Below are 8,897 nucleotides of genomic sequence, written 5' to 3' on the forward strand. Positions count from 1 at the left end.
TCTTGGACACGACCACTTGCCTTACCATCAAACACAAATCCAAACCCTCAGCCATCTCTACAGTCAAATCCCAACATTCCTAAACTTCCTGCCATAACTAATAATGTATCCAAAGTAAAACCCATAGTTTGTTATAAATGTCATCAACCTGGACATCTAGCAGCCAATTGTCAATCTAAAAAGCCATCCATCCATATCAATTATCTGGGAGCAATAAAAGATGAAGAACGTGAGGAAATGCCGAATTTTACAAAAGACAATGATGACATTGGTACTACTTCTGACACTTTGCCAGGTATGCCAACTCCCCATTCCTTATTAACAATGAAATGTTTTGTGCATGGTAAAGAAAATATTATTTTACATGATGATGGCAACACACATGGTAAAAAAAAAGATTATTTTACATGATGCTGGCAACATACATGCCTTTTTTTTTAAAATTAGTAAAATAATTGAATTTACAAACTGTTTCTACACATTATCGCATCAAGGCTGCATTCTTCGGTACAAGATATAATGGAACATAAGAGGTGCATATTTTAGAAATTAAGATTGGTGATTATATTGAACGAAGAAATTTCTTAGTTGTACCTTTGCAACCTAGTGACATTATCTTAGAAATGCCATGGCGTCATCAACATAATCCTGATATAGATTATTCTATGAGTTCAATTAAAATTTATTTTCAAGGAAAACAAATCACACTGCATGGTATGCATGCTTCCAATAATTTTCCATTGCTTACTCATACTCAGGCTAAATGCGCATTACGTAAAAGTAGCAAATCCTATTTAATATGGGTGAATGAACTTCAAGCTAAAGAAAAACAGATGCATCCTAGGCATACACATTTTCTTGCCCAATTTCAAGATTGTTTTGCTGCTGATTTACCACTTGGATTACCACCTGCACAACCTGAAGATCATAAGATAGATTTAATTCCTAGAACACAACCACCATGTAAAGCACCATATAGACATAACCAAATTGAACAAAAAGAAATTCAAAACCAAATAGAAGAATTGCTTAACAGAGGATTAATTAGACCTAGTAGTTCTCCATTTGGTGCACCTGTCTTATTAGTGAAGAAGAAAAATAATACCTATCGCATGTGCATCGATTATCATGCCCTAAATAAAATTACTGTTAAGAATAGATATCCGATTCCTAGGGTAGATGATCTTATGGATAAACTACAAGGATCTGCCATATTCAGTAAGATAGATCTTAAATCAGGATATCATCAAGTAAGATTGGATAAATCTGATATATTCAAAACTGCATTTAGAATACAATTTGGACACTATGAATTTCTAGTTATGCATTTCGGTTTAACTAATGCACTAGCCACATTCAATCATATGATGAATCGCATATTTATGAAACATCAGCATTGTGTCATTGTTTTCTTTGATGATATATTAGTTTTCAGTAAAAATGAGAATGAGCATTATGAACATTTATCTCTAGTTTTTAAGTTATTAAAAGACAATCAATTATATACTAACCCCGAAAAGAGTGAATTCTTCCAAATAAAAATTGAATATCTAGGACATATTATTTCATCAGAAGGTATTAAAGTCGACCCTAAAAAGATAGAGGCAATCTTAAATTGGCCTATACCCAAAAATGAGCATGAATTATGTTCTTTTTTAGGTCTTGCTAGCTTTTATAGAAATTTTGCGAGGAATTTCTCATTACTTGCATTACCTTTGATAAAACTCTTAAAGAAGGGTATTGTGTATAATTGGTCTGACAATCAACAAAAGTCCTTTGATTTGTTGAAACATGCTTTAACTCATGCTCCTGTATTACAATTACCTGACTTCAATAGACCATTCTTCTTAGTAGTTATTGACGCTAGTGGATCGGAAATAGGAGCAGGCCTTATACAAGATTCTCATCCCATAGCTTACTCTAGCTGCAAACTCAAACCATCTGAACTTAAATATTCTACTTACCATAAGGAATTGTTAGTTGTAGTACAAGCTTTACATCAATGGAAACATTATTTAATGGGATAGGAATTCATGATCAAAACTGACCAACAAAGCATTAGACATCTCCTTATTCAACCACAAATATCTAACCGACACATTAAATGGGCCGCTTTTATTCAAAGTTTTCATCCCCTTATACAAATATATCAACCTAGAAAAGAGAATGTTGTTGCTGATGCTTTGAGTAGAAGTCCAACAATTCAAAATATTTCTGTGATTTCATTTGATTCCCTTATTCCTATGAAAGATACTTATCATTAGGATCCTACTTTTCAAGCTGATTGGAATAAACTAGTTGCAAATAATTGGATTTCTATTGATTCATTGTCTTACAATAATGGATTCATGTTTTATGAAAAAAGATTATGTGTGACTGTTCCATTTCAATCATTTGTTTTGCATGAAATTCATTGTTCTCCATATCAAGGTCATAGAGGAATTGTATCTACTTTGTGTACATTGATTGAAGATTTTTATTGGCCACATATGGACGCTGATGCATTTAACTTTGTATCTGAATGCTTAATTTGTCAACGAGTTAAAAGACACCATGGTAAACAATATGGTTTACTAATGCCATTATCCATTCCATCACGACCATGGGAGCAAATTTCAATGGATTTTATCACTGGTCTACCTAACACTAAAGCTAATCATGATATGATTTGGACTGTTTGTAGACAGGTTTAGCAAACAAGCATATTTCATTCCATGCAAGAAAACTTTAACTGCATATCAAGTTGCTCAATTATTTTTGAAAACTGTTTTCACTAACCATGGTTTACTAAAAGTTATTATTTTTTATCGTGATTCTAGATTTTGTAATAATTGTTGGATTACTTTGTTTGCTAACTTAGGAACAAAGATTGATTTTTCATCTGCATTTCATCCTGAAACAAACGGTCAAACAGAAGCTACTAACAGTACTATTTTAGATCTTTTACGTGCTTATACCATTTCAAAATCACACACATGGGATACACATCTACATTTACTTCAGTTTGCATATAATAATACATCACATACAGCTACAAAGAAAGCACCATTTGAAGTTATTTATGGATATAGATTGTCTACACCTATTGCATGTAAGAAAACTTTAACTGCATCTCAAGCTACTCAATTGTTTTTGGAAATTGTTTTCACTAACCGTAGTTTACCAAAAGTAATTATTTATGATAGTGATTCTAGATTCTGCAATAATTTTTGGATTACTTTGTTTGCTAACTTAGGAACAAAGATTGATTTTTCATCTGTATTTCATCCTGAAACAAATGGTCAAATAGAAGCTACTAACAATACTATTTTAGATTTTTTATGTGCTTACACCATTTCAAAACTACACACATGGGATACATATCTATATTTACTTCAATTTGCATATAATAACACACCACATATAGCTACAAAGAAAGCACCATTTGAAGTTATTTATGGATATCATTTGCCTACACCTATTACATCATTGTTAAACAAAATTCAAACTGTTGATGATATTGCTAACATGCATGCTACTATTTTTGATGAAGTTAAAGATATGATTGCTAAAGCCCAGCAATCATATACGAAACAAGAAAAAAAGAAACGACTGGCTATGATTTTTAAAGTTGATGATTATGTTTGGTTACGAATTGAAAAACGAAGATTACAAAGTGTAGATAAACACCCCGTTGTCAAATTAGCACCTAGATTTTATGGACCATTCAAGATCCTACACAAAATCAATGACAATGCATTTAAACTAGAACTACCACAACATTGGAAAATCCACAATACCTTCCATATCAGTTTATTACGACCTTTTAGAGGCCAATTACTTGTACACCTTGTCTATGAAAACCCTCCTTTGCTAGATAATGAAACTGAAATCCTTGAGCTTGAAACTATTATAGATACTGACTTTATGACCACTTGAACTTGCCGTAGATATTCTAGATATTTGGTCAAGTTTAAAAATCATCGTGTTGAAGAGGCCCAATGGATGCACGCTAGAGATCTAAGTGCTTTCCTCACACTGTTAGCTCCACATTGAGCTAATAGCAATTGAGGACAATTGCTATCCCACCCTATGGGTATGATGCCAGGAGGCATATTCCACGGTGGATTCCGTGAGGTTTTGCGATGGATTTTGTAAAATTTTATTATTACCGGGGCTCATACACAAAGTGGATTCTTTGTGCAAAAAGTCGATGGAGACGCCTATCCTTTTCGGGAGTTTTTTAAATTTAATGTGTAAGTGGGTGATTCCATAACGAGTGATTTCATAAAATACATATTTAAATTAATAAACGTTTATGAGTTTAGAGTACGCACTCGTAATAAATCAAGGTTAGGATTGATTTCTAACCAATTTATTTTTGTAGCTGAAGATTGCTAGGTATTCACTTTTGTCGGTTTAATTGTATTATTTTTCTAACAATTGTAAATGCTTCAGTTGATGTGTAGAGCAAACAACGATGGCATTGGGAAGCACTGGAGGATAGCGTGTATTCAAATTATCATCAATTTTTAATGGGCACGTATCTTAGGCATGGCACCTATATTTTGTCGCGCCTATCTTAGGCATGGCGCCTATATTTTGTCACGCTTATTTATTAAAGGGCTTGATATTTATTTATTATTTTTGTATGCGCATGGACACACGATTTAAATATTTGTACTGGACATTATATTTGGGTACTGCCTGACTTCTTTGGCGCCCAATAGCTTTAATTCTTTAGTGGCACAAAAGTAAACACAAAAGCTAAAGAGTGCTATTTTGTAAATTGGGCTATTTCTTGAGCTTGAAGATGAATAATATATAAAACACATGCTTTGTGGAGCGCTCACACAAGGCATGGGGGGAGATTGCACCCAATTGGTCTCTTGTTCATGTCATGCAAGCTTTCTTCATTGGTTTTTGTGTAAAAAGTAGATCTCTTTTGTTCTTGGGGACCTTCTGACGCTCACTACGCGCGCATACGATGACCGATGTGTGCACCAAGCTTAGATGGTGATCTAGACAGAAGATAGGTGAAGAGCTTAAGGCTAGCTCGAACAATTGCAACTGGGTGAAAGATAGATGATCAATGGCTGTGAAGGGGTTTAGCTTTTATAGCCCGTGAAGGCGGTTAGGTCGGCATGACCGACCTACCATATAAGCCTCCACTAGTTGGCTAGGAAATATTCTAGGAAATATTCACTTTATCGTCGGGTCCTTACCCCGCAACTCAACGCAATGTGCCTCGAGTTGCTACCAGCTTAACTACTTAGTCCAACCCAAAGATTAGATCCACAATGGTCACCTTTTTGCCATCCGGTCGCATAGATCTCATCTGATATACAAAGTCAGGACTCAACCAATATCCGGGCTCACAGTTGGCTTCTCCTCATAATGGGGGTCTTACAACTTTGAGCACCATGGATCATTGCTCGTACCTTATGAGGGTGGGGCATTGACCATATATCACACCCCCCCTCAATGTCCACCCATAGGTGAACTATCTCCTGGGCCCAATGCCGAGTCTCTGAAGATGAACTTGAAGCAGATCCTTCATAAGGGCCTTGGTGAAGATATCCACTCCATTCTTCTCTATTGGACAGTAGACCAGTTCCACTATCCCATCCTCCATCAAATCACGCATATAGTGATACCGGATCTCTATATTCTTGGTATGCGCATGAAACACTGGATTTTTGGCAATGGCGATGTAACTCTGATTGTTACATCTTAGCACAATTTGTTCTTCATCCTGCACTCCCATATGCCATAGAATCCTTCTCAACCATACTGCTTCACATGTAGCAAAACAAGCTGCCTTGTACTTTGCTTTGGTAGAAGACAATGCCACTGTTGGTGGCTGCTTCTTACTAATCCAAGAGAAAAATCCTGAACCCAAAGAGAAACAATAACTAGAAACTGGCATCCTGGAATCACTGTCTCCTGCACAATCTGAGTCACAATTCCCCACAAGAGAAGTTTTGGAACTGTGTATGATACCATAGTCAAGAGTTTCCTTCAAGTATCTGAGCACCCGCATCCCAACCTTCCAATGACTCTCATGAGGTTTGTTTGAGAACCTGCTCAAAACACCAATAGCAAAACTGATATCTGGTTAAGTATTACACAAGTAGATCAGACTGCCGACCATCCTCCTGTATCTCCCAATGTCTGCCAGTGATGATGTATTCTCAATGGATAACTTTGAGTTCAACTCCATAGGTGTAGCTATCTCCTTGCACTTGGTCATGCCAAATGCCTTTAAGATCCCCCATGCATACTTCTTCTAAGAGATGAAGATCTTTCCTAGCTCTTGCCAGACTTCAATTCCTAAACAATAGTGCAGCAAGCCCAAGTCTGTCATTTCAAACTCAAAACTCAAAGCCTTTCAAGTTTGGTTGATCATATCTTCATAGTCACTTGTAATAAGAAGGTTGTCCACATATAGTACAATCACTACAGACTTTTCACCATCCCTATAAATGTATAAGCTAGCATTTGAGGCACATCTTTTGAAGTTTAAGCTTAAAAAGAACTTATCTATCCATTGGTACCATGCTCTGGGGGACTTGTTTCAGCCCATACAATGCCTTCTTTAGCTTACACACTTTGTTCTCAGAATGGGGGGACCTCAAACCTTGGTGGCTGAGCCACGTACACCTCCTCCTTGAGGTCACCATTTAAGAACATTGACTTAACATCCATTTGGTAAACTGGCCACTGCTTGTGGGTGGCCACTACAAGTACTGTGGGAATAGTGGTCATTCTGGCAGTTGGGGAAAATGACTCTTAAAAATCAAACCCTTCAACCTATGAAAAACCATGTGCAACCAGTCTAGCTTTGTACTTTTTGAAAGTACCATTAGCCTTGTACTTTACCTTCCAGATCCACTTGGTGCCAATAACCTTCCGCTTTGTTGGTCGATCCACTAGCTCCCAAGTGTCATTATTCATTATGATGTCATACTCGGCTTGCATAGCTGACTTACATGCTGGATCTACAAGTGCTTCTTCTAAGTCAGTTGGCTCCTTTACTTCTCTCATAATCTCAACCATCAAGGCTATATTGACTATGTGAGCTGAAGCCTCCTTTGCTCCTCTATTCTCTGAGACCTCCTTGGTCCATCTATCTTCTCCTCAATAGATGTTTGCATAGGATTATTCTGGTCATAGAGCTACTTCACCCAACTCGAAAATGGCTTTTTTGGTGGGGTGATGTCATGTTGGTGAATTTTTTTCTCATCTAAAGATGATACTTCCTCCTCCTTCAGGATAGGGACAGCTCTCGAGATAGGTTCATAGTGGACAACTTTTTCGCTTGATAATGAAGTGGAAGAACTTGCATTCTCCTCCTCCACTGTATGTAGCTGCTTCTTGAACACTACATCACGGCTCACGATGATCTTCTTTGCCTCTTGATCATATAATTTGTAAGCCTTCTTCTCATCACTATAACCCAAGAAGATACATTTTTTGCTTTTTGGTTGTAACTTGTTTCTCTTCTCATTTAGAATATGTGAATAACATTCACATCCAAAAATTCTAAAGTGTGAGACATGGTTTCTTACCAGTGTAAGCCTCATGAGGTGTTTTTCCCTTGAGAGCCTTTGTATAGCTCCAATTTAAAATGTACATTGCAATATTAATAGCTTCATCCCAAAAATGGTTAGGCAATCCCTTGCCCTTTATCATGCATCTTGCCATCTCCACAATGGTGTGATTCTTTCGTTCCACAATACCATTCTGTTGAGGTGTGTGAGGCATCATCAATTGATGCATGATCCCTTTGCTCTCTTACAAAAGTCTTTAAACTCCTTTGAGTTGAAATCACCACCACCATCTATTCTAAATTTCTTCACACTTTTCCTTGTTTCATTCTCAACAAGTTTTAGCCATTCTTTAAACTTACCAAAAGCTTAAGCCTTATCACGAAGGAAGTACACCCACATCTTCCTACTGTAGTCATCAACAATCAACATAAAATAAGAAGATCCCCCCAAGGCCCGTGTAGGCATCTTTTCGCACAAATCAGCATGCACCAACTCTAGGGAAGTATGTGCTCTATTCTTGCTTTCTTGTGGAAATGCCTTTCTCTATTGCTTGCCCATGATACAATCTTCACATGGTTCCTTCAGTTTAGTCATTGCAGGTAGGTGAGCAACCATACCTTGCTTGTGTATTTCCTTCAACACTGCAAATCCAATGTGTCCAAACCTTTCATGCCAAATATTACTTGTGCCTACTCCAACGGTGGCTGTAAGAGCACTTAGCTCATATAGGTTGTTCCTTCTTTCTCCTTTGCCAACAACTTTGCCATCACTGTCAAGATCTTCTACACCTGTCTTCTTGAACCTCACTTCATGACCAAGATCAGTTATGGTAGCAATTGATAATAGATTTCTCCTAATTTTGGGAACATACAACACATTTGAAAGCTTTTTAACATCACCATTTGCAGCAACAAATGAAATAGTACACATGCGTGCAGCATGGCATTTTGCATCATTTCCAACTATCCTAGTGATGGATTCTTGTACAGGCTACATAGAACTGTATAGACCTTTCTTGTTGGTCATGTGACAAGAGGCCCCACTATCCAACACCCATGAGTCATTGGTACATTCTTCTTGTGTCGAGAAGCACACCTCCTCAATGGTCACCATAAATAACTCCAACTCTACTTCAGCCGTATTGGCTGTCTCTTTCCCTTTACTTTTAAGGGTACCATTCTTTTCATCTGCCTTCTTGACACGACAATCTGTGATTGCATGTCCTTTCTTCTTGCAATAGAAGCACTCTCCTTGAAACTTCTTCTTATCACTCTTCTTCTTTTCGTCACCATCATTTTTTGTGGAGGAACCACCTTTGCCTTTTGCATTTGCTAAGAATCCAGCATCTTCATTGTTGCTTCCTTC

This window comes from Lygodium microphyllum, chromosome 15 (genome assembly GCF_053477565.2).
Source record: "Lygodium microphyllum isolate KBCC chromosome 15, Lygodium_microphyllum_v1.1.10, whole genome shotgun sequence".
Taxonomy (NCBI): domain Eukaryota; kingdom Viridiplantae; phylum Streptophyta; class Polypodiopsida; order Schizaeales; family Lygodiaceae; genus Lygodium; species Lygodium microphyllum.